Below are 22,792 nucleotides of genomic sequence, written 5' to 3'. Positions count from 1 at the left end.
TGTCAGTTAGAAAATCGATGTGAGGAATGCGCCGGACTTTCGGAACTGGAATTTGTCCGTCTTTTGAAATATTCAACTAAGTTAGAGAGAGGTAGAGTTAGGAGGAGTTCTTCTCACTCTTCACTTTTTTCCTCACCTCATGATCCCCTACCTTTTCCTACCCCTGTAGTGGCTACCCCCGAACCTACTGTTTGCCCTCCGCCTGATATGTCTGTTGTTTTGCGTGCTATTCAGGCCTTAGGTGATAAAGTAGAGTCAGTGGTAAGTGATCATAAGTCTCTGATGGCCGAAGTCAAGGAACTTAAGGTCAAGAGTGCAGTGGGTGGAATTAGTGCCAGTGCTGTGACGAGTGCTAGTGTCAGTGCAGTGCCAAGTGCTAGTGTCAGTGCCAGTGTGGTGCGTGAGGATACTTCTGTGCGAGCCAGTCGTCCTCCCAGTCCGGGACCTCTTGCAAGCTCCCAAGCCCAGGGGAGAAGCAATGTCGAAGGGCATAAGGGTTCGGCAGGCCTTGTTAGGCGCACAGAAGTATCCTCGGTGGTTGCGGGCGTGTCTTCCAAAGACCGTCACTCCCACCTGCAGACGATTGAGCCCGTCTTTTTCTCGTCCGCTGATCAACTGTCAGGGAAGAAACGTTGGTCTCAGGTCTCGAGACCACTTAAACGCAGAGTCCAGTCCGCGAGTGCTCAGCCAGGTTGCAGTCATTGGCTCAGCTCTGACTCGCCGCAGTCATCTGTCGACTGCACTCCGCCCAAGAGGAGTAAGGTTCTGCCACAACAGAGCTCGACTGTTAAGGCTTTACCTCAGCCTACTGTAGTTTCTGCCGACCCCAAGTGGACTCTACTACAGTCTATGCAAGCACAGCTTTCGGACTTGATGCGTGAGTGTCGGGCTGAGAGTGTTGCGCCTCCGCCTCCGCCTACACTCCCTCCGCCTGCGCTCGCTCCGCCTGCGCTCGCTCCGCCTGCGCTCGCTCCGCCTGATCGCAGTACCACCTGCCAGGCGTACGATGTTGAGCCACGTTCTGAGTTTGCTGTTCCCAGTGGTGTTCAGCCTCCGCCTTCTTTAAGGCAACCTTTACAATGGGATCAGGAGGATTATACCTCTCTTCCTCCGCCTCCACTTGCTGCTCCACCAGTGGTGCAACACTCGGTTGAGGTACAACAACCTCTCCCGTCCATGAGTCAGTCTCCTCAGCTCTCGCTGCAGCGAGCTCAACCCTCCACAAGGCAAGCACCACTACAACTTAGCCTTGCGCCTCAGGAGCCTCAGCTTGCGAGACATTTACCTTGTTCTGCGCAGCCTCTACCTCATCGCGCTCCGCTCACACCACAGGAACAGGAACTTGCTACTCCGCTTCCGCCAACCGCTCAGCAAGCGCAACCCTTGGGTTCAACCACTCATGCTAGGAGTCAGCCTCCTCCACCCATGCGCCTTCCTTCTGCTTCGTCTTTTATTCAGCCTTTGCAGTCTGAGCCTCAGGTTTTCCCTCAACAGTTACTTGAAGAGGAAACCACTAATATTGTTCCTACTCGTTCTGACTCTGCTGTTCAGCATTCTTGTCCGATCTCTTCGCTACACTCTGGTGATGAGGCGTCTGATGATGAGGCGGCACACCTGGATCCCTCGTCAGACGTGGATGAATCCAAGCCTTCTCCACAGTCTATTGACTTTCGTAAGGTCTTGGCTCTGCTTAGGGAGGTTTACCCAGACCACTTTGTCTCTGCTATTCCCCGCTCTCCGCCATCTGAGTTTTCGCTGGGCATACAGCAAGCTAAGTCCACCTATACTAAGCTAGTCCTAGCAAGGTCCTCTAAGAGAGCGTTAAGGATCTTAGGGGAGTGGCTGCAGACTAAGCAACACCTTGGCAAAACTTCTTTCATGTTCCCTCCGACTAAGCTCACTTCGAAAGCGAGCGTTTGGTATGCCACAGGAGAAGCACCAGGCTTGGGAGTACCTGCCTCTGCCCAGGCTGACTTCTCAAGTCTGGTAGACTCGCCTCGGAGAACTGCAATGAGGCGCTCTAAGGTTTGCTGGACCTTCTCAGACCTTGATCACTTACTGAAGGGAGTATTTAGAGCATTTGAGATGTTCAACTTTCTAGACTGGTGCCTGGGGGCCCTCAGCAAGAAGACCTCTCCTGCGGACAAGGATTCTGCCATGCTATTAATGTCCTGCATGGATAAGGCCATTAGGGATGGATCTGGTGAGCTTGCGTCGATGTTTGTATCAGGGGTTTTGAAGAAAAGGGAACAGCTGTGTACCTTCCTTTCCTCCAGCATTACACCTTGTCAAAGGTCACAACTCCTTTTTGCTCCGCTCTCGAAGTTCCTCTTCCCCGAAGAGCTGGTTAAGGACTTGTCTGCTGCCCTGATACAAAAGGACACACACGATCTTGTAGCCTCATCGGCTCGTAAGTCTAAGGTTGCTACCTCAGTCCCCAAGACTTATCGCTCCCCAGTGGCTGATACCCCTGCTACGAGGTTCATACCGCCCTTTCGTGGTAGAGCCCCCAGCCGAGGAAGCTCCCGTCCAGACTCTTACAGGAGCAAGTCTAGGAAAGGCTCCAAGACATCTAAAGGAAAAAACTGACTCTCCGCATCTCCAGACAGCAGTAGGAGCCAGACTCAAGATCTTCTGGCGAGCATGGGAGAAGAGAGGTGCAGACGCCCAGTCTGTCAGTTGGCTGAGGGACGGTTACAGGATTCCATTCTGCCTCAAACCACCTCTGACCACATCTCCCATCAACCTCTCTCCCAACTACAAAGAAGAGGACAAGAGGCTAGCATTGCACCAGGAGGTGTCGCTACTTGTGCAGAAGAAGGCAGTGGTTATAGTCCGGGACCATCAATCCCCGGGCTTCTACAACCGTCTCTTTCTTGTGGCCAAGAAGACAGGAGGTTGGAGACCGGTGCTGGACGTCAGCGCGCTCAACGCGTATGTCACCAAGCAGACGTTCACGATGGAGACGACGAAGTCGGTCCTAGCAGCGGTCAGGCAGGAGGACTGGATGGTCTCGTTGGACTTGAAAGATGCCTACTTTCACGTTCCTATTCATCCAGACTCCCAACCTTTCCTGAGATTCGTTTTTGGAAAGGTTGTCTACCAATTCCAAGCCCTGTGTTTTGGCCTAAGCACAGCTCCTATGGTGTTCACTCATCTGATGAGGAATATAGCAAGATTCCTACACTTATCGGACATCAGAGCCTCCCTCTACTTAGACGACTGGCTGTTGAGAGCCTCCACGAGTCGTCGCTGTCTGGAGAATCTCAACTGGACTTTGGACTTAATCAGAGAACTGGGTCTGTTAGTCAACATAGAAAAGTCTCAGCTCATTCCCTCCCAATCCATTGTGTACCTGGGAATGGAGATTCGGAGTCAGGATTTTCGGGCTTTTCCATCGGCCCCCAGGATAAGCCAAGCCCTAGAGTGCATCATGAGCATGCTGGAGAGGAGCAGTTGCTCGGTGAGACAGTGGATGAGTCTCACAGGGACCCTTTCATCACTGGCCCTGTTCGTCGAGCTAGGGAGACTCCACCTCCGCCCTCTTCAATTCCATCTTGCAGCTCATTGGGACAAGGGTTCGACTCTCGAAGCAGTCTCTATCCCAATCACCCAAGAGATGAAGACCACTCTCCTGTGGTGGAAGAACAATCTCCTTCTCAGGGAGGGCCTATCGTTGGCTATTCAGACCCCCAATCTTCATCTCTTCTCAGATGCATCGGACTCGGGCTGGGGTGCGACCTTGAACGGACGGGAATGCTCGGGAACGTGGAACGAGGAACAGGGATTACTCCACATCAACTGCAAGGAGCTTCTAGCAGTTCATTTAGCCCTGTTGAACTTCAAGTCCCTCCTGCTAGGCAAAGTGGTGGAGGTGAACTCAGACAACACCACAGCCTTGGCTTACATCTCCAAGCAAGGAGGGACCCATTCGAGGAGCCTATACGAGATCGCAAGGGACCTCCTCATTTGGTCAAGAGGTCTAAACCTCACTCTGGTCACGAGGTTCATTCAGGGCAATATGAACGTCTCAGCAGATCGCCTAAGCAGAAGGAATCAGGTCATTCCCACGGAATGGACCCTCCACAAGAGTGTGTGCAACAGACTTTGGACCTTGTGGGGTCAACCTACCATAGATCTGTTTGCCACCTCCATAACCAAGAGACTTCCGCTGTACTGTTCCCCTGTTCCAGACCCTGCAGCAGTTCATGTGGATGCTTTTCTACTGAACTGGTCCCATCTCGACCTTTACGCATTCCCACCGTTCAAGATAATAAACAAAGTTCTGCAGAAATTCATCTCGCACGAAGGGACACGGCTGACGCTGGTTGCTCCCCTTTGGCCTGCAAGAGAATGGTTCACAGAGGTACTTCAATGGCTAGTCGACATCCCCAGGACTCTACCTCTAAGAGTGGACCTTCTACGTCAACCTCACGTAGACAGGTTGCACCCAAACCTCCACGCTCTTCGGCTGACTGCCTTCAGACTGTCGAAAGATTCGCTAGAGCTAGAGGCTTTTCGAAGGAGGCAGCCAGTGCGATTGCCAGAGCAAGAAGGGTTTCCACTCGTAGAGTCTACCAATCTAAGTGGGAAGTCTTCCGAAGCTGGTGTAGAGCCAATTCAATATCCTCTACCAATACCTCTGTGACCCAAATAGCTGACTTCCTTCTACATCTTAGGAATGAGAGATCCCTTTCAGCCCCTACGATTAAAGGGTATAGGAGTATGTTGGCTTCAGTTCTCCGCCACAGAGGTTTGGACCTTTCTTCCAACAAGGACCTTCAAGACATTCTTAAGTCTTTTGAGACGTCTAAAGAGCGTCGTCTTTCCACTCCAGGCTGGAACCTAGACGTAGTCTTAAGGTTCCTTATGTCACCTAGGTTCGAACCTCTCCAGTCAGCTTCCTTCAAGGACCTTACCCTCAAGACTCTTTTTCTCGTCTGCCTTGCAACAGCTAAGAGAGTCAGTGAGGTTCATGCCTTCAGCAAGAACATTGGTTTCACGACCGAATCTGCAACATGTTCTTTTCAGCTCGGATTCCTAGCAAAGAACGAACTTCCTTCACGTCCTTGGCCTAGATCGTTTGAAATACCTAGCCTCTCCAACATGGTAGGTAACGAACTAGAGAGAGTTCTTTGCCCTGTCAGAGCTCTCAAATATTATCTTAAGAGGTCTAAACCTATTCGAGGACAGTCAGAAGCCTTATGGTGTGCCATCAAGAAACCTTCGAGGCCCATGTCCAAGAACGGGGTTTCGTATTATATAAGGCTTCTGATTAGAGAAGCCCATTCTCACTTAAAGGAGGAAGACCTTGCATTGCTGAAGGTAAGGACCCACGAAGTAAGAGCCGTAGCTACTTCGATGGCCTTTAATAAAAACCGTTCTCTGCAGAGCATAATGGATGCAACCTATTGGAGGAGCAAGTCAGTGTTTGCATCATTTTATCTTAAAGATGTCCAGTCTCTTTACGAGAACTGCTACACCCTGGGACCATTCGTAGCAGCGAGTGCAGTAGTAGGTGAGGGCTCAGCCACTACATTCCCTTAATCCCATAACCTTTTTTAACCTTTCTCTTGAATGCTTTTATTGTTGTTTTTATGGTTGTTACGGTAGGCTAAGAAGCCTTCCGCATCCTTTTGATTTGGCGGGTGGTCTATTCATTCTTGAGAAGCGCCTGGGTTAGAGGTTTTGTAGAGGTCCTTTAGTAGGGGTTGCAACCCTATATACTTTAGCACCTTTGGGTTGATTCAGCCTCCAAGAGGAACGCTGCGCTCAGTAAGGAAGACGAACTTAAAAAAGAGGCAGAGTAACGGTTCAATTCGACTTCCTTACCAGGTACTTATTATTTCATTGTTATTTGAGATAACTGTTATATGAAATATGGGATACTTAGCTATCCTTTAATCTTGTACACTGGTTTTCACCCACCCCCCTGGGTGTGAATCAGCTACATGATTATCGGGTAAGTTTAATATTGAAAAATGTTATTTTTATTAGTAAAATAAATTTTTGAATATACTTACCCGATAATCATGATTTAATCGACCCTCCCTTCCTCCCCATAGAGAACCAGTGGACCGAGGAATAATTGAGGAGGTGTCAACAAGAAGTACTTTAGTACCTGGCCACAGGTGGCGCTGGTAAGTACACCCCCTTCTAGTATTGTGATAGCTGGCGTATCCCTCCATAGAATTCTGTCGGGCAACGGAGTTGACAGCTACATGATTATCGGGTAAGTATATTCAAAAATTTATTTTACTAATAAAAATAACATTATTCAAGAAAGTAATCAGCGCCATATTCGCAAAGATGAACTTTTAATCGAAGGCTCTCACGCTTGTGTTAGATTATGATCTATATAACAGTCTCAGAATAATAGCAGTTACTTCTCATCTCTTTTGCCTTCCCCCTTGACATACCATTTCAATTTTAATTGTTTTCTTATGAGGATTCTAAAGGTAGCATTTTAGATTGAAGTAGTTTACTGGATACATCGCTGCCTGACTATCTGTTGGACTGGGGTTCGAGACACGCTCAAGCTCAATAGTTTCTTGTAGTGTCTGCAACTTCACCATCCTTGTGAGCTAAGGATTGGAGATTTAGGGAGCCTATAGGTCTACCTACTGAATCATCAGCAACCATTGCCTGGCACAAGTTGTATCCAATTGTAGGGTTAAAGTATTTATATATCAAAAAATCTTGAGACAACCCGCATGTAAAAATCAATCAGATATTTAAGGGATTTAGATAATACAGATGTGTTAGTCTCAAGTAGAACTTATTGAGGGATGTCATCAAATTATTTTTTGTAATATGATTTGAATTTTAGAGAAAAATTACTTTACCTACATTCATCTTGAAGTGCAGCACAGCAGCAGATATTTTGTAGACCATTAAATAGAACAGGTAATAGATTTTGTAGATGTAAGACTATTGTATTACCCTTTGAGTTGGCAAGAGATTGAAATACCCCTAATCTGATATTTTATTCCAGGCTGATCAGCTGAAATTGAATGTAGGAAGGATAGAAATAGAATTACTTCTGGCTCCAACTTGAGACCTGAATTTTGGACCTCGTAGATCTGGGGTTGGGCTGCCCCTTATTCCTTCCCTTGCACTTGTGATCTGCTGGCTGTGATTTTCTATATGAAAAATTGACAAGATGCAAATACTCTAAGAGTAGAAGGAAACAAAGAATGAGGCATAGGCGACGTTAGCATGTACCCAAGTCTTTGTCATCTGGATACAGTACTGAGCATGTGACGGTAAGGCATTGATATAACTGGAATCATAATATTGTTATCAGTTTGTTCCTACGCAAATACTGACAAACCCTTGTCATTTGAGGAGGTTATAAAATCAAGTCAGTTTATTTATTTATTTATTTGACTGTGTGTCAGTGGACAGGACTACGTCAAAACTACTCAATGGATTTTGACAGAATTTTCACCACATTGACAATTCCATTAACTATTAGAGATGATGCAGTACCAGATCAAGATTTTAGATCCGAATTTGCATTTTTTCACAATTTTAAAGATTATGTCAAAAGAAATTGGCACATTGGATTTTCACCAAATTTTAACAATGAATAGATACAGTTAACTCCCCGTTAACACGAAGGTTATGTTCATGGAGATGTGTTAACTGAACATAATTTCTCCAAAAGAAATAATGGTAATAGGGGATGTTACATTCCTGGACATTGGGAGTCTGTCTATTTTGGGATTTTGTTACTATGAAACTCAAAACAAACACATTGATGTGTTTGCAGATCACAGAAACAACAAAAACACGCATTCTAACTCTACTTGTATTTATTTTATGCTAAAATAAGTTATTATCCATCTACATTCACAATATGATGCATCACTCTCCTCACCACTGTCAGCTGTCGCCTCCCCCCCCCCTCTCTCTCTCTCTCTCTCTCTCTCTCTCTCTCTCTCTCTCTCTCTCTCTGAGCGTAGATGTGTTTAAGAATAAGCTCGATATATACCTAAGATGCATCCCAGACCATCCAAGACTGGAAGATGCAAAATACACCGGAAGATGCATTAGCAACTCTCTGGTGGATATACGAGGTGCCTCACACTGAGGGACCTGGGGGAACCCAAACATAGAATAAGGTAAGGTAAGGCTCTCTCTCTCATATAATTTTTTATTTTAATCTCATGATTATTTACTTACAATGAATTTTATATCATTAAGTACATTTTTAAGTTAAAAACACAATAAACAAAACTATTGTTTGTACGAACGCACAATGCTACAACGTATGTATCTCAAACACATTAGCGATTTATTTTTCTTTCCTTTCGGTAAATAAATAACAGATCGTTACATATTTTTCCTTTTAATCTAATAATCATTTATTTACAATTAATGTTATATCAACAAGTTCTTATTCAACTTGAAAAAAAAACAATGAACAGTACATGTACTTTCTAGTATGTAGGAACGCACAATGCTACTACACGTATCAAACATAATAGCAATTTATTTTTCTTTCATTTTGGTAGTTAGATAGCAGATCGTTACATTTTTTCCTTTTAATGTCATGCTTATTTATTTACAATTAACTTTATATGGTTTTCATACCTTTCTTTTAAAGTTGTTATTATTAGGTATATCACTACATTCTCTCTCTCTCTCTCTCTCTCTCTCTCTCTCTCTCTCTCTCTCTCTCTCTCTCTCTCTCTCTCTCTCTCTCTCTCTATCTCAAAGGTACTTTACTATACACACATAGAACCGATTTAACAGAAATCTGTGTTTCTTTAGAAAGTATCAGATAAACACTACACAACATAAACTTTTATTTGCTTAAATCTATGTTCGATTGTAGTCAGGGATTAAGACGTCATTCAATTTCGTCAGCTGATCCGTAGCTTTAGCCAAGAGCCTAACATATATGAACTGAAAGATGTCTAAATAATCATGGTTTTCTATGTTATCTGAACTTCGTTTAATAATTTTTCGTACTTTTCTATTAACAATTCAAGATGTATAATAACATCAATTACAGATTGTTTTTATTTTGCTTTTTTTTTGTCAGCTGTTTTCAAGGTCTCGTCAGTATCACGATAATACTCACATGTAGTAAACAGAGTATTGTTGATATGATTTTGCTCCCTATCGCATAAACCTTGAAAAAAGAACACTGTTCAACGAACTCTTGACCAGTTTCTTATTAAAGTGCATATCAAACAACAACAATAACAACAACAACAGTCGAATCCTCTGTTGACGATCCACAGCCTTCTACATAGGGCCTTGATCTTTCCTTAATAATTACCACAGTGCACCAGTGTCTATTCTTAGTGTCTGCATTGCCTTAAAACTACTGCATTTGCCTTAATCTTCTTGGCTTAGGGTTCAGGCATGTATTTGACGCCGATCTACAGTACTTGCACCGGAGGCAAATGTATTAGTGTGTTCAAAAATTTATTCGTTTTCTTATTCAACAGTTGATTTTCCATCCATACCTGAACAATCTAGGGATTGACAGACCTGCTTGGTTATAGATTGTCTGAATAATTTCATATCATGAACGCATTATGAATAATAAAAACGGGTGATAATTTATGCTTTGTTGGGGGTGGGGGTCTATTATGGTGGCTTTGCATCTGTGACTGGGGGTTGGAGTCTGTATTCTCAGTAGGAAAAGACAACTTAATATTTTTCAATATCAAACTTACCCGATGATCATATAGCTGTCAGCTCCGCTGCCCGACAGAAAAAACCTACGGGCGGAATACGCCAGCGATCGCTATACAGGTGGGGGTGTACATCCACAGCGCCATCTGTCAAGTAGGTACTCAAGTACTCGATGTCAACAAGAACCAATTTTCTCTCTGTCGTGCCAATGGCAAAACCTACTAAATACGCCGTCCCTAACTGGATTTGTTTTCACAACGATTTGGTGAAGTACACTATTCCAGTTTTGAGCTTTCGCTATGCAGGGGTTTTATCTTCATTTCAAAACTTGAACTCGTTTTGGATAGATTTAATTATGGTGACGAAGAGAGTATGGACTCTCTTTCACTTTTAAATGGCCGACCCTTCCCTTAGACGGAAGTGTGTTTAGGTTTTTGGTAATTTTGCTTAACAAGTTATAGATCTATTTATTTTATATCTCTCCGCCTTTATAGGCCTCTTCGATTAACTTTCCATTTATTATAAACTTATAAAAAATTAATTTTTATGTTTGTTTATATGCGACCTTTCCTAATAGTAGGCGGTCCTTACTTGGAACCGAAGTTAATTAACATTGAGCCCGTTATATCGTATTTAACCTTTTAAGAATTTAATACTTTTTTTTTATTTTAATGTTTTATGAAAGAATTTCTTTGATAGTCTCGTACTGTTTTCAAAGATGAACTAACGTTTAGTTTTTTTTTAGTCTCCGCAGTTGTTGACGTTCAGAACGTTCAACTTGCGCTCTATCGTTACGATAGAGAGAGAGTTTATCACGGTTTCACGTTGCAGTAAGAGTAAACCGATTCTAGCGTTTCGTTCATTCTTTCTTAGCTTAAATGGTTTAAATTCTAAATAAAGGAACTTTTTATTTGGGAAACCTTTCAGTTTTTTCCTTTAGCAAATAACATGTTTTAACGATATATAATTGGGCTCTTCTCTCAGGTGCTAAATCAAGAGAGAAGAGAGAGAGAGATAGAGACGGAGGGAGAGAGAGGAGAATAAACGTTTCGTTCAAGCGGGTAACGTTGTTCTCGTTTTTTACTCTTCTCCCTAGTCGCTGTAGGGGAAGAAGGTAAAACGTTTCTAGGGTTTTATTCTTGTTCCCAGGCTTTATGCGGTGAGAGATTGTAAACGTAGTTTATTTGATCTAGTGTTTAGTCTCTTTTCCAGCCACTGAATTCTTTATCTTTTTTTTTTATGTTTTTCTGTTGCATTGTAAAACTGTTTTCGCAATTACTACCTTTTAATGAAGGATAGGATTGCGTGTTTCAGGTAGAAATCAGTTAAAGTTTCGATTTCAGTGAAATAAGTGCAAACAGAAAATCTAAAGTGATAAAGTGATATGCGCAAAGTGTTACAGTGTTGCGTGCGAGGGTTCGTCTGTTCGTGCCAGTTGTTCACCTAGTCCGGGACCTCTTACAAGCTCCCAAGCCCAGGGGAGAAGTAATGTCGAACGACTTATGGGTTCCACAGGCCTTGATCGACGAACAGACGTTTTTCCCTCCATGGTTTCGGGCGTATCTACCCACGTTAGCCGACGTGAGATCGCCCCACCCACACAAAGACGAGAGAGCCCATTTATTCCTCGTCTGCGGAAGAGGTTTCTCGTAAGAAACCATGGACCACATCTTGCAGCTTTTTAAGTGCAAGTCGGTCCCTTTCGCGCAAGTCCAACGGCCTAGGTGTAGCCACTGGGTCAGTTCAGACTCGCTGCAGTCATCCGACGACTGCACACCTCCCAAGAGAGGCAAGGTGGTACCGCAACAGGCAGTAACTCCGTCTGTTGCCGCACCAGCTGTTTTAGACCCTCAGTCACAACGGACAGTAGCTCCGTCTGTTGCCGTTTTTTGTAGACCCTAAGTGGTCTTTACTGCAGTCTATGCAGACTCAGTTAGCTGCGGTTATGCAGGAGTTTCGTGCGGAGAAGGTTGACACTGCTCTCGTTAGCCTACAACCTGCCACGGTTGTGCGCCCAGCTCACGCTGAGGCTGCCTGCTCCCACACTCCGGCTGCGGAGAGCTCCACCTCCGATGCGCAATCGACCCTGCCAGACGCATGTTAACGTTAGCCGACGTGCGGCACCCTCCGTTAACATGCGTGAGCTACCGCATCAGCAGTGGGAAGGTGGAGTCAAGCTGCCGTGTTTTGACGCGATGCGTTAGTTTCCGCAACCCACGGCAGTCCCCACCACGCACCACCACTCCGCTTTGGTTGTTGCCTGCTCCCACACTCCGACTGCGGAGAAGGTTGACGATGCACCCGTTTGCCTACAACCTGCCACGGTTGTGCGCCCAGCATGGCTGCCTGCTCCCACACTCTTGTTGTGAGAGCTCCTCCACCCATGCGCAGTCGACCCTGCCAGACGCATGCTGACTCCCACAGACACACGGAGCACTCCGTTGCCGTGCGTGAGCTACCACAAGCTGCCGTGTTTTGACACGGTGTGTCAGCCTCCGCAACCCACTGTGGTTACCGCCACTCGCCCGCAGCAGACTAGTCAGTCAGGAGTTGAGGCTTCCCCACACAGCTTTGGTTGTTGCCAGCTCACAGACTGTCAAGCAGTTACATGACGTTGCCTTCTGGTCTGCTACTAATGCACCAGTGCTGTATGTCCTCACGCACCTGTTGTGGTTGACAGTTCAGTTTTTGACAGTTCACAGACTGTCAAGCAGTTACATAACGTTGCCTTCTGGTCTGCTGCTTTTGCACCAGTGAGACCCTCACTGAGATAACCTAGCTTTTCTCGGACATGGTTCCTGTAGATGACAAAGTGCTGTTCTCCCTCCTTCTGATATTCCTTTGAGGACTCTGTCATTTGGAGAGGAGCCTTAAGCTGCTTAGCCTCCTATGGACTTTAATTAAAGCATAACAAGGCTTCCAGGGATGGTAAATGGTTCCGCTTCAGTCGCTAACCCCGTCTGTTGCCACACCTGCTCCCATAGACCCTAATGGGCTTTGTTGCAAGACATGCAGTCCAAGCTTGTGTCCTTGTTAGAGGATTTTTTACGGAGAAGAACCTTCTAGCCAACAACCTTCCTACCGGTTGGTTGTACGCCCTGTTGACGCTGAGGTATCCTACTCACGTCCGCCAGTTGAGATGGTTCCTCCACCGGTGCGACCCAGTGTGGGTTGCCAGTCGCACGTTGACGTTAAGCGACTCTCGGAGGTGGTTGTGGACGTTCAGTGTCACTAGGAAGACGTTCAACAACCAGCAGAGGTGACTTGTTGTGACGCAGTGCGGCAACCTCAGCAACCCTGTAGGGGGTTGACTGCACAACCCAGACAGTCTAGACAGTTTCGGGTTGACGCTGTACTTCCTCGCGTCCCCATGGTTGACAGTTCACAGACTGTGCAGCAGTACCATGATCTTGTGTCCGGCTCCGTCACGCATCCACCAGTGCGACCGGATTCAGCGAGTCAGACGTTGCCCACTCCGTTGCCGTTTCCTCATCAGTTTCGGATGAGGAACCCTCTGATGAGGACATTGCTGAACAAGACGATCAACCCCCAGCCCTGCTATCCATCCAGGAGATGCTGAAGAAGGAACACTGCCCTGTCAGGCTGTGGATGAGTCTGGTTAGGACACTGTCATCCGTGGTTCAATTTGTGTCACTTGGAAGACTACACCTCCGTCCTCTTCTATATCATCTAGCTTTTCACAGGAAAAGGACAAGACGCTAGAAGCGGTCTCGATCCCGGTTTCCGGAAAGATAAAGTCTGGTCTGACTTGGTGAAAGGACTTTATCAACCTTTGAAAGGGTCTTCCCCTGACTGTTCAGACTCCCAACCACGTTCTCTTCTCGGACGCATCGGACGTAGGCTGGGGTGCGACATTAGGCGGTAGGGAATGCTCGGGATTATGGAACTCGAGTCAAAGGACAATGCATTTCAACTGCAAGAAGCTTCTGGCAGTACGTCTGACCTGGAAAAGCTTCAGGTCTCTCCTTCAAGGCAAAGTGGTGGAGGTGAACACGGTCAACACCCTGCTTTGACGTACATCTCCAAGCAAGGAGGGACCTACTCTCTGACATGGTACGAGTTCGCAAGAGACCTCCTCTCCTTTTCAACAGGTCTTGACTTTTCACTAGTAACGAGGTTCATCCAAGGCAACTTGAATGTCATAGCAGATTGTCTCAGTAGGAAGGGACAAATAATTCCAACATCTTGGACCCTCCACAAGGATGTATGCAAGAGACTTTGGGCCACCTGGGGCCAGCCAACCATAGATCTCTTCGCAACCTCGATGACCAAGAGGCTCCCAATACTTTGCTCACCTATCCCGGACCCAGCAGTAGTTCATATAGATGCCTTTCTACTAGATTGGTCACATCTAGATCTATATGCATTCCCTCCGTTCTAGATTGTCAACAAGGTACTGCAGAAGTTCGCCTCTCACGAAGGGACAAAGTTGACGCTAGTTGCTTCCCTCTGGCCCGCGAGAGAATAACTAACCGAGGTACTTCGATGGCTAGTAGACGTTCCCAGAACACTTCCCCTAAGGGTGGACCTGCTACGTCTGCCACGCGTAAAGAAGGTACTCCAAGGCCTCCACGCTCTTCGTCTGACTGCCTTCAGAATATCGAAAGACTCTCGAGAACTAGAGGTTTTTCGAAGGAGGCAACCAGAGCGATTGCTAGAGCAAGGAGAACATCCACCCTTAGAGTCTACCAATCGAAGTGGGAAATCTTCCGAAACTGGTGCAAGTCAGTATCCGTATCCTCGACCAGTACCTCTGTAACTCAAATAGCTGACTTCCTCTTATATCTGAGGAAAGAACGATCTCTTTCAGCTCCCACTATCAAGGGTTACAGAAGCATGTTGGCATCAGTCCTCCGTCACAGAGGCTTAGATCTTTCCAACAATAAAGATCTACAGGACCTCCTTAAGTCTTTTGAGACCACGAAGGAGCGTCGTTTGGTTACACCTGGTTGGAATTTAGACGTGGTTCTAAGATTCCTTATGTCAGACAGGTTCGAACCACTTCAATCAGCCTCCCTGAAAGATCTCACCTTTAAGACTCTTTTCCTGATATGCTTAACCACAGCTAAAAGAGTCAGTGAGATTCATGCCTTCAGCAAGAACATCGGATTCTCATCCGAAACGGCTACATGTTCTACAACTTGGTTTTCTAGCCAGACACGAGCTGCCTTCTCGGCCTTGACCAATATCGTTCGATATTCCAAACTTATCGTATGGTTGGAAATGAACTAGAAAGAGTATTATGTCCTGTAAGAGCTCTTAAGTTCTATTTTAAAAACCTTTACGAGGCCCGTCTGAAGCTTTATGGTGTTCAGTTAAGAATCCATCTTTGCCTATGTCAGAGAATTCTTTATCCTATTTTATCAGACTGTTAATACGAGAAGCTCATTCCCTTCTGAATGAGGAAGACCAAGCTTGGCTGAAGGTAAGGACACACGAAGTTAGAGCTGTCACAACTTCCGTGGCCTTTAAACAAAATAGATCTCTGCAAAGTATATTCGACGCAACCTATTGGAAAAGCAAATCAGTGTTCGCGTCTTTTATCTTAAGAATGTCCAGTCTCTTTACGAGAACTGCTACACTCTGGGACCATTCGTAGCAACGAGTGCAGTAGTGGTGGGGGCTCCACCACTACAATTCCCTAATTCCAGAACCTTTTTAATCTTTCTCTTGAAATATTTTTGGGTTGTCCGGAAGGCTAAGAAGCCTTTCGCATCCTACTTGATTTGGCGGGTGGTCAAAATCATTTCTTGAGAAGCGCCTAGATTAGAGGTTTTGATGAGGACCTTTAGTATGGGTTGCAACCCTTCATACTTCAGCTCCTAGGAGTCGCTCAGCATCCTATGAGGATCACGAGGCTCAGTAAGGAAGACGTACTTAAAAAGGCAGAGTAATTGTTCAAGTCGTCTTCCTTACCAGGTACTTATTTATTTTATGCTTGTTATTTTGAATAACTGCTAAAATGAAATACGGAATACTTAGCTCATAATAATGTCAACATGTAATGCTGGTCTCTACCCACCCCCCTGGGTGTGAATCAGCTATATGATCATCGGGTAAGTTTAATATTGAAAAATGTTATTTTCCTTAGTAAAATAAATTTTTGAATATACTTACCCGATGATCATAAATTAAAGGACCCACCCTTCCTCCCCAATAGGGACCCAGTGGACAGAGGAGAAAATTGGTTCTTTGTTGACATCGAGTACTTGAGTACCTACTTGACAGATGGCGCTGTTGATGTACACCCCCACCTGTATAGCGATCGCTGGCGTATCCCGACCGTAGGATTTTCTGTCGGGCAACAGAGTTGCAGCTATATGATCATCGGGTAAGTATATTCAAAAATTTATTTTACTAAGGAAAATAACATTTTTCAATATTTAACTTAGCCGGTGATTATATAGCTGCAACTCTGTTGCTCGACAGACAACTCTACGGAAAAACTCGCCAGCGATCGCTACACAGGTTGCGGGTGTGCCCAACAGCGCCATCTGTCGACCAGATACCCAGCTCTCATGTAAACAAAGACTCAATTTTCTCTCTGTCGACGTGTCGACAAGACGTACTTTACTCGCTGTTGCTAAACTGGAGTTCTTCACATCTATTTGGTGAAGTACTATATTCTAGTTTTGAGCTTTCGCAATGCAGGTGTTTTATCTTCATCTTAAATCTTGAACTCATTTTGGATAGATTTAATTATGGTGACAAAGAGAGTATGGACTCTCTTTCACTTTTAAATGGCCGACCCTTCCCTTAGACGGAAGTGTGTTTAGGCTTTTAGTAATTATCTTATCACGTTATAAATTATTTATAGATTTTCCTCTATATATTTTATATCTCTCCGCCTTTATTAGGCCTCTTCGATTAACTTTCCATTTATTATAAACATATAAAAATAAATTTTAATGTTTTGTTTATATGCGACCTTTCCTGAGAGTAGGCGGTCCTAACTTGGAAACCGAAGTTAATCAACGTTGAGCCCTTTATATCGTAATTAGCTTTTAAAGAGCTAAGGATTTAAAACTTTTTAAATGTAATATTTTATGAAAGAATTTCTTTGATAGTCTTCGTACTGTTTTCAAAGATGAACTAACGTTTAGTTTATTTATGCTACGCAGTTGTTGACGTTCAGGACGTTCAACATGCGCTCTATCGTTACGATAGAGAGAGAGTGTATCACGGTTTCACTTTGCAGTAAGAGTAAATCGATTCTGACGTTTTGTTCATTCTTTCTTAGCTTAAATGTTTTAAATTCTATTTTAAAGGAACTTTTTATTTGAAAAACCTTTCAGTTGTTTCCTTTAGTCAAATAACATGTTTTTTTGACGAAATATAATTGGGCTCTTCTCTTAGGTGCGAAATCAAGAGAGAAAGAGAGAGAGAGATAGAGACGGAGGGAGAGAGAGGAGAGAAAACGTTCCGTTCAAGCGGGTAACGTTGTTCTCGAGTTACTCTCGTCCCTAGTCTCTGTACGGGGAGGAACGATAAAACGTTTTTAGTTTTTTTATTCTCGTCCCCAGGCTATGTGCGGTGAGAGATTGAAAACGTAGTTTATATGAACTAGTGTTTAGTCTCTTTCCCAGCCACTGATTTTTTTTATCTTAAAATATGTTTTCTGTTTTTTGCTGGTATTAATGAGCTTGCATTATACGACTGATTTCGCAATTACTACCTTTTAATGAAGGGTAGAATTGCGTGTTTCAGGTAGAAATCAGTAAAAGTTTCGATTTCAGTGAAATAAGTGCAAAACAGAAAATCGAAGTGATAAAGTGATATGCGCAAAGTGTTACAGTGTTGCGTCCGAGGGTTCGTCTGTTCGTGCCTGTCGTTCACCTAGTCCGGGACCTCTTGCATGCTCCCAAGCCCAGGGGAGAAGTAATGTCAAACGACTTATGGGTTCGAGAGGCCTTGATCAACGAACAGACATTTATCCCTCTATGGTATCGGGTGTATCTTACCAAGATCTCCCCTACCATAAGACGAGAGAGACGTTGTTTCTCCTCGTCATCCGAAGGCTTTTCGCATAAGAAACCTGTCACAAGGTTTCGAAGCCCTTAAGCGAAAGTCAGTCCTTTCAGGACAGGTCCAGCGTCCTGGTTACAGCCATTAGGACAGCTCTGACCCTATGCAGTCATCGGATAACTGCTCGCCGCCTAACAAAAGCGTAACACAGACTCCGAGAGTCTTTCCAACAATAAAGATCTCCAAGATCTCCTTAAGTCTTTCGAGACCTCTAAGGAACGTCGTATGGCAACTCCTGGATGGAACTTAGACGTGGTCCTAAGGTTCCTGATGTCAGACAGGTTTGAGCCATTACATTCAGCCTCCCTGAAGGATCTCACCCTCAAGACGCTTTTCCTAGTGTGCTTGGCTTCGGCTAAAAGGGTCAGTGAAATTCATGCCTTCAGTAAGAACATCGGCTTTTCCACAGAGAAAGCCACATGTTCACTTCAACTTGGTTTCCTAGCCAAAAATGAACTGCCTTCTCGTCCTTGGCCTAAGTCTTTTGATATACCTTGCCTGTCAGAGATAGTAGGCAACGAACTTGAAAGAGTACTGTGTCCAGTTAGAGCTCTTAAGTTCTACTTAGCTCGTACTAAGTCCTTACGAGGTGGATCTGAGGCCTTATGGTGCTCAGTTAAGAAACCATCATTACCTATGTCAAAGAATGCTTTGTCATATTTTATCAGATTTTTAATCTGAGAGGCTCATTCTCACTTGAATGAAAAAGACCGATGCTTGCTTAAAGTTAAGACGCACGAAGTAAGAGCTATAGCAAATTCCGTGGCCTTTAAGCAAAATAGATCTCTGCGAAGTATTATGGACGCGACCTTTTGGAGAAGCAAGTCGGTATTCGCGTCATTTTACTTAAAAGATGTCCAGACTCTTTATTGAGGACTGCTACACACTGGGTCCATTCGTTGCAGCGAGTGCAGTAGTGGGTGAGGGTTCTACCACTACATTCCCTTAATTCCAATATCCTTTTAATCTGTCTCTTGAAATGTTTTTAATCTTGTTTTTGGGTTGTACGGAAGGCTAAGAAGCCTTTCGCATCCTGGTTGATTTGGCGGGTGGTCAAATGTCATTTCTTGAGAGCGCCCAGATTAGGGGTTTGATGAGGTCCTGTTGTATGGGTTGCCGCCCTTGATACTTCAGCTCCTGGGAGTCTTTCAGCATCCTAAGAGGATGGCTGGGCTTCGTGAGGAAGACAGACTAACAAGGCAGAGTAATCGTCTAAGTCAACTTCCTTACCAGGTACCTATATATATTTGGGTTTTGTTATGATATAACTGTCAAAAACTCTAAGCATATATGCTGTAAACTGTATTAATACTGGTCTCTACCCACCACCATGGGTGTGAATCAGCTATTATATATTCACCGGCTAAGTTAGATATTTAAAAATGATATTTTGATTATAAAATAAATTTTTGAATATACTTACCCGGTGAATATATAAATTAAAGGCCCCCCCTTCCTCCCCGATAGAGACCCAGCGGGATGAGAAGAACTGGAGCTGTTTACATGTATATGCGGTATCTGGCCGATAGTTGGCGCTGGTGGGCACACCCGCAACCTTCATAGCGATCGCTCGCGAGTTTTTGTGTTTTTCTGTCGAGCCGCCGGAGACGTCAGCTATTATATATTCACCGGGTAAGTATATTCAAAAATTTATTTTATAATCAAAATATCATGTTCACTACTTTGTCCCGTTAGGGTAGTTTGCTTATACCTTAAGAGGACTGTTTTTTTTTACTGCCTGACCTTCCATATCATGTTTGTTAGCACAAGTCAAACAAGAAGGGAGGGTCTGAGATCACAATCCCTTTCTGGTTTTGAGAAGTGGTTACGAGGGCTTATATCTTAAGAAGCATCGTATGGGGCCCCTACCAAAGCCCATAACTTTCGTGTTGTTGCCACAACCTTAGCATTTTGCAATAACCACTCGGTAGACACTGATAGAGAGGCTATTAATAGAGCTTTCAAATCCTTTGGAGACATGATTACTGTGGCAACTCCAACGGCTCACAATATTCATGGGCTAGCCACAACCATAGCTTCCTGTAAAACCTAAAATCCACGTTTTTGTGACAAGTGATTTGACTCTATCTTTCATCGCTCGAGGAGGAAACTGATGATGTAGTGGATTAACTACTATGCCCTGTGGGGGCAGTGATTCTCTGTTTGATAAAATCTATACTTTGTGTTTCCGGTGTCTCTAATCTATTTGTCAAGATTTGATGAAAGGAGAAAAGAGTAACAGAAAGTACCATTTCTCTTTGACTGCTAGAGACTATTGTGAGGTTTATAAACCCCTTTGGGAGAAGCGTCTTCCAGGGCTCATGACATCCGTGGTCATGTCACAAACATTGCTTTCCACAAGAACCACCAGGCACCTACAAGACCCAGGACACCTCTACTATAGGCCCTGTAGTGGCTGTCCAGTAGTCAATGTAGAAACTATGCTTCTGCAGCACAATTATCCTTGTGTGAACTCATCTGTTACTTATTAGTACTTAATGCCAAATGTAAGTAACCTTTTGCCCCATCCTAACTCTTGTGGGCTTGGGAGTATTAGCACTGGTAGACACTCAAGCAGGTGAGGACATTTCTTTGAATCGAACCTTATAGAATATAGCTACGATTTTATAATACATGTGATTGTCTGTTTCAAAGCATATTACTTTCTTTGCTGAGCAGGGATAACGTAACTTGAGTATTTAGGTATGCCCCTACCTCGTATCAGGGCCAGGCTCTGGGCCGAGGGTCAAACAGACAGTCTTTTCCTGCCATTGGGACTTCCTCCCACCTAAGGAAGACTCCCTTTTAAAATGACTCATGTTTGTATAGCTAGGAAAAATACAAATTATATTTTTGAGATTTGTAGTTTATCTTCCCTAATTGATTTTGATATACGATAGAAATTATGAATTTTCCCCTGCACAATACTTGATACACAATTCAAGCAAGATGATTTCAACCTTAAGTCCTCAAAATAAGTCACACTCAGTCCTGGGTACATCCGTCACCAGTTTTGCCATTGTGTATTGCATTGATGACTTAACGGCCATTTCATCGACATTTAACGCAATTATGCTAAAGTTGAAAAAGTGTCGCAATGACGTTGCCGCAAATACACTTTCGCAAATTAAATTTTGCGTCGGATTCCTCTTAAAGCCAAATTTTCTGTGTAATTATAATACCGTAATTGTTGTCTGATTAAAAATTCTTTGATTTCTTGTATCACAAAATTTGAAAAGATTGAAATTTCATCTAATCAGCTTTAGTACCATTTTCATCTTATTTTGTTTTCTTGATTTGTTTTTAAGGGGACTCTCTCTCTCTCTCTCTCTCTCTCTCTCTCTCTCTCTCTCTCTCTCTCTCTCTCTCTCTCTCTCTCTCTCTCTCTCTCTCTCTCTCTCTCTCTCTCTCTTTCTCGTGTGTGTGTTTTACGGAATATACTTAACTAATAACTACTTCTATTTAAATCGTTAAATTTATTTCTTATATGATTTATACCCTATTAGGCGAATACAGTAGTTTATAGATTGTAGTTCAAGTTTGTACTACTGTGATACTATGAATATGATACAGTGATTAGAGGTTTTTGCCTCCTCAAAATAAGCTAACTTGAATAATTTTGTTTTTGATGAAAAATGTACAGTATTATAAAATTATGAAATAATATATTTCACCTGTAAGTATATAATAATGCATTCTCCAAGTAACAGTGAAACTGGTTATAATGAAACATTTTAATTAGGATCTTCAGTGCAATTTTTTTTTTAAATCATTATGCTTCATTTTATTAAAGTATAGTTTTTATTATGATAAAGTGATTAGCTATTTGAGTGTGTGTTGTTGACTGTACTGAACTTGCTGACAGCTAATAACATTTCTAAAGAACCTTATTTTCCTTTACAGAAGTCCTTCGTTCAGGATGTCGATTCCCACGTACGGACTGTCTCCCTCTTGTCGCTGAAGACTCCAACGAAGTTAGATTTACTCAGACAACACATCTGAGTGGCCCAGTTGAACCAGTGGACCAATTTGTGTTTTTTAAAATTTATGTACTGTACTTACCTCTTTCATTTAACATTGTGTTATTGGTCTTAAGAGAACTAAAATAGTGTAGTGGTAAAAAAGTATTATTGTGTTAGTTCATAAAGTCTAATAGGTCGTATAGTTTAAAAACTATTAGGTGTTTAACTGTTTAGTTAACAAAGAGCATCTAAAGTTCAATGTGATTTACCTTATTTTTTGCTCTTTGTATTAGAAATTATTTGGCATTATGTTCTTCATACGGTATTATACTATTTTATGAGTCCTCAACTTATAAACTGAATAGGTGCTAAGTAGCTGTTTATAAGTCGAATTTCGTTATAATTTCACTCAACTCACACGCCTACAATTTTAAGCTGCAAAAGTCTCCACAATTAGTCCCGTTTCATGTTGCAAGTGTCGTTTTGCGTACTCTATCAAATTGTATAATATTTATTACTGAATTTCATTACGAACTTTTTATACAATATCTCAGATTTATGACTTCAGTTGGATTTGTGTTCGTATATCCAAAGGTTTGTAAGTTGAGGACCATCTGTGTTTTGATAATATTGTTAATAGGCAGGACACATTTACATTTTAGGGAAACTTTAATTTGTTCCGTAACTAAAATACAAACCACGCTATTCGGCGTAGCTGAAATGACGAGCCATTAGAATTTTAACGAGGGTTTACTACCCCACCGCTAGTTAGCGGGGGGAAGGGAGGAGTAGCTTGCTACCCCCCCCCCCCACACACACACACACCTGTGAATACTTCCGACGTGAGCAGGCTCAGACATTCTTCTGTACTCGGTAAGAGTTTGTTTGAGCCTAAGGACGTGGAGCTTGCTGCTGAGAGGTGGAGGAAGTCCAACCAGGATTCCCTCCTCCATAGGGCTCTGACATCGAGGCCCTACAAACCTCCAGCAACCCAACAGCCCCGTCCAGCTAAGAATGCGAAGAAGACGACAGCAGCAAAGCCAAAGGTGTCTAGCTCTTTCCTGTCAAGGACAGGAAGGGCAGGAAGTCCTCCAGGGGAGGTAAAAATTCTAGAGGGAGCGGCCAAGGCC

The 22,792-nt window shown here is 43.7% G+C and overlaps 1 long non-coding RNA gene across 1 annotated transcript in view; it reads left to right on the top strand.

Annotated features, from left to right (window-relative positions):
- LOC137633315 (uncharacterized) overlaps positions 1-22,386 on the top strand; it is a 39,691-nt gene extending 17,305 nt beyond the window's left edge. Inside the window, exons 3-4 of the long non-coding RNA XR_011042171.1 lie at positions 6,995-7,265; positions 21,604-22,386. This is a non-coding gene — a long non-coding RNA (uncharacterized lncRNA). The remainder of the gene's footprint in view (positions 1-6,994; positions 7,266-21,603) is intronic.
- Positions 22,387-22,792: the final 406 nt, after the last annotated feature.

The sequence above is a fragment of the Palaemon carinicauda genome, chromosome 42 (genome assembly GCF_036898095.1).
Source record: "Palaemon carinicauda isolate YSFRI2023 chromosome 42, ASM3689809v2, whole genome shotgun sequence".
In the NCBI taxonomy this organism is placed as follows: Eukaryota; Metazoa; Arthropoda; class Malacostraca; order Decapoda; family Palaemonidae; genus Palaemon; species Palaemon carinicauda.
This window is presented reverse-complemented; position numbering and strand designations above follow the sequence as displayed.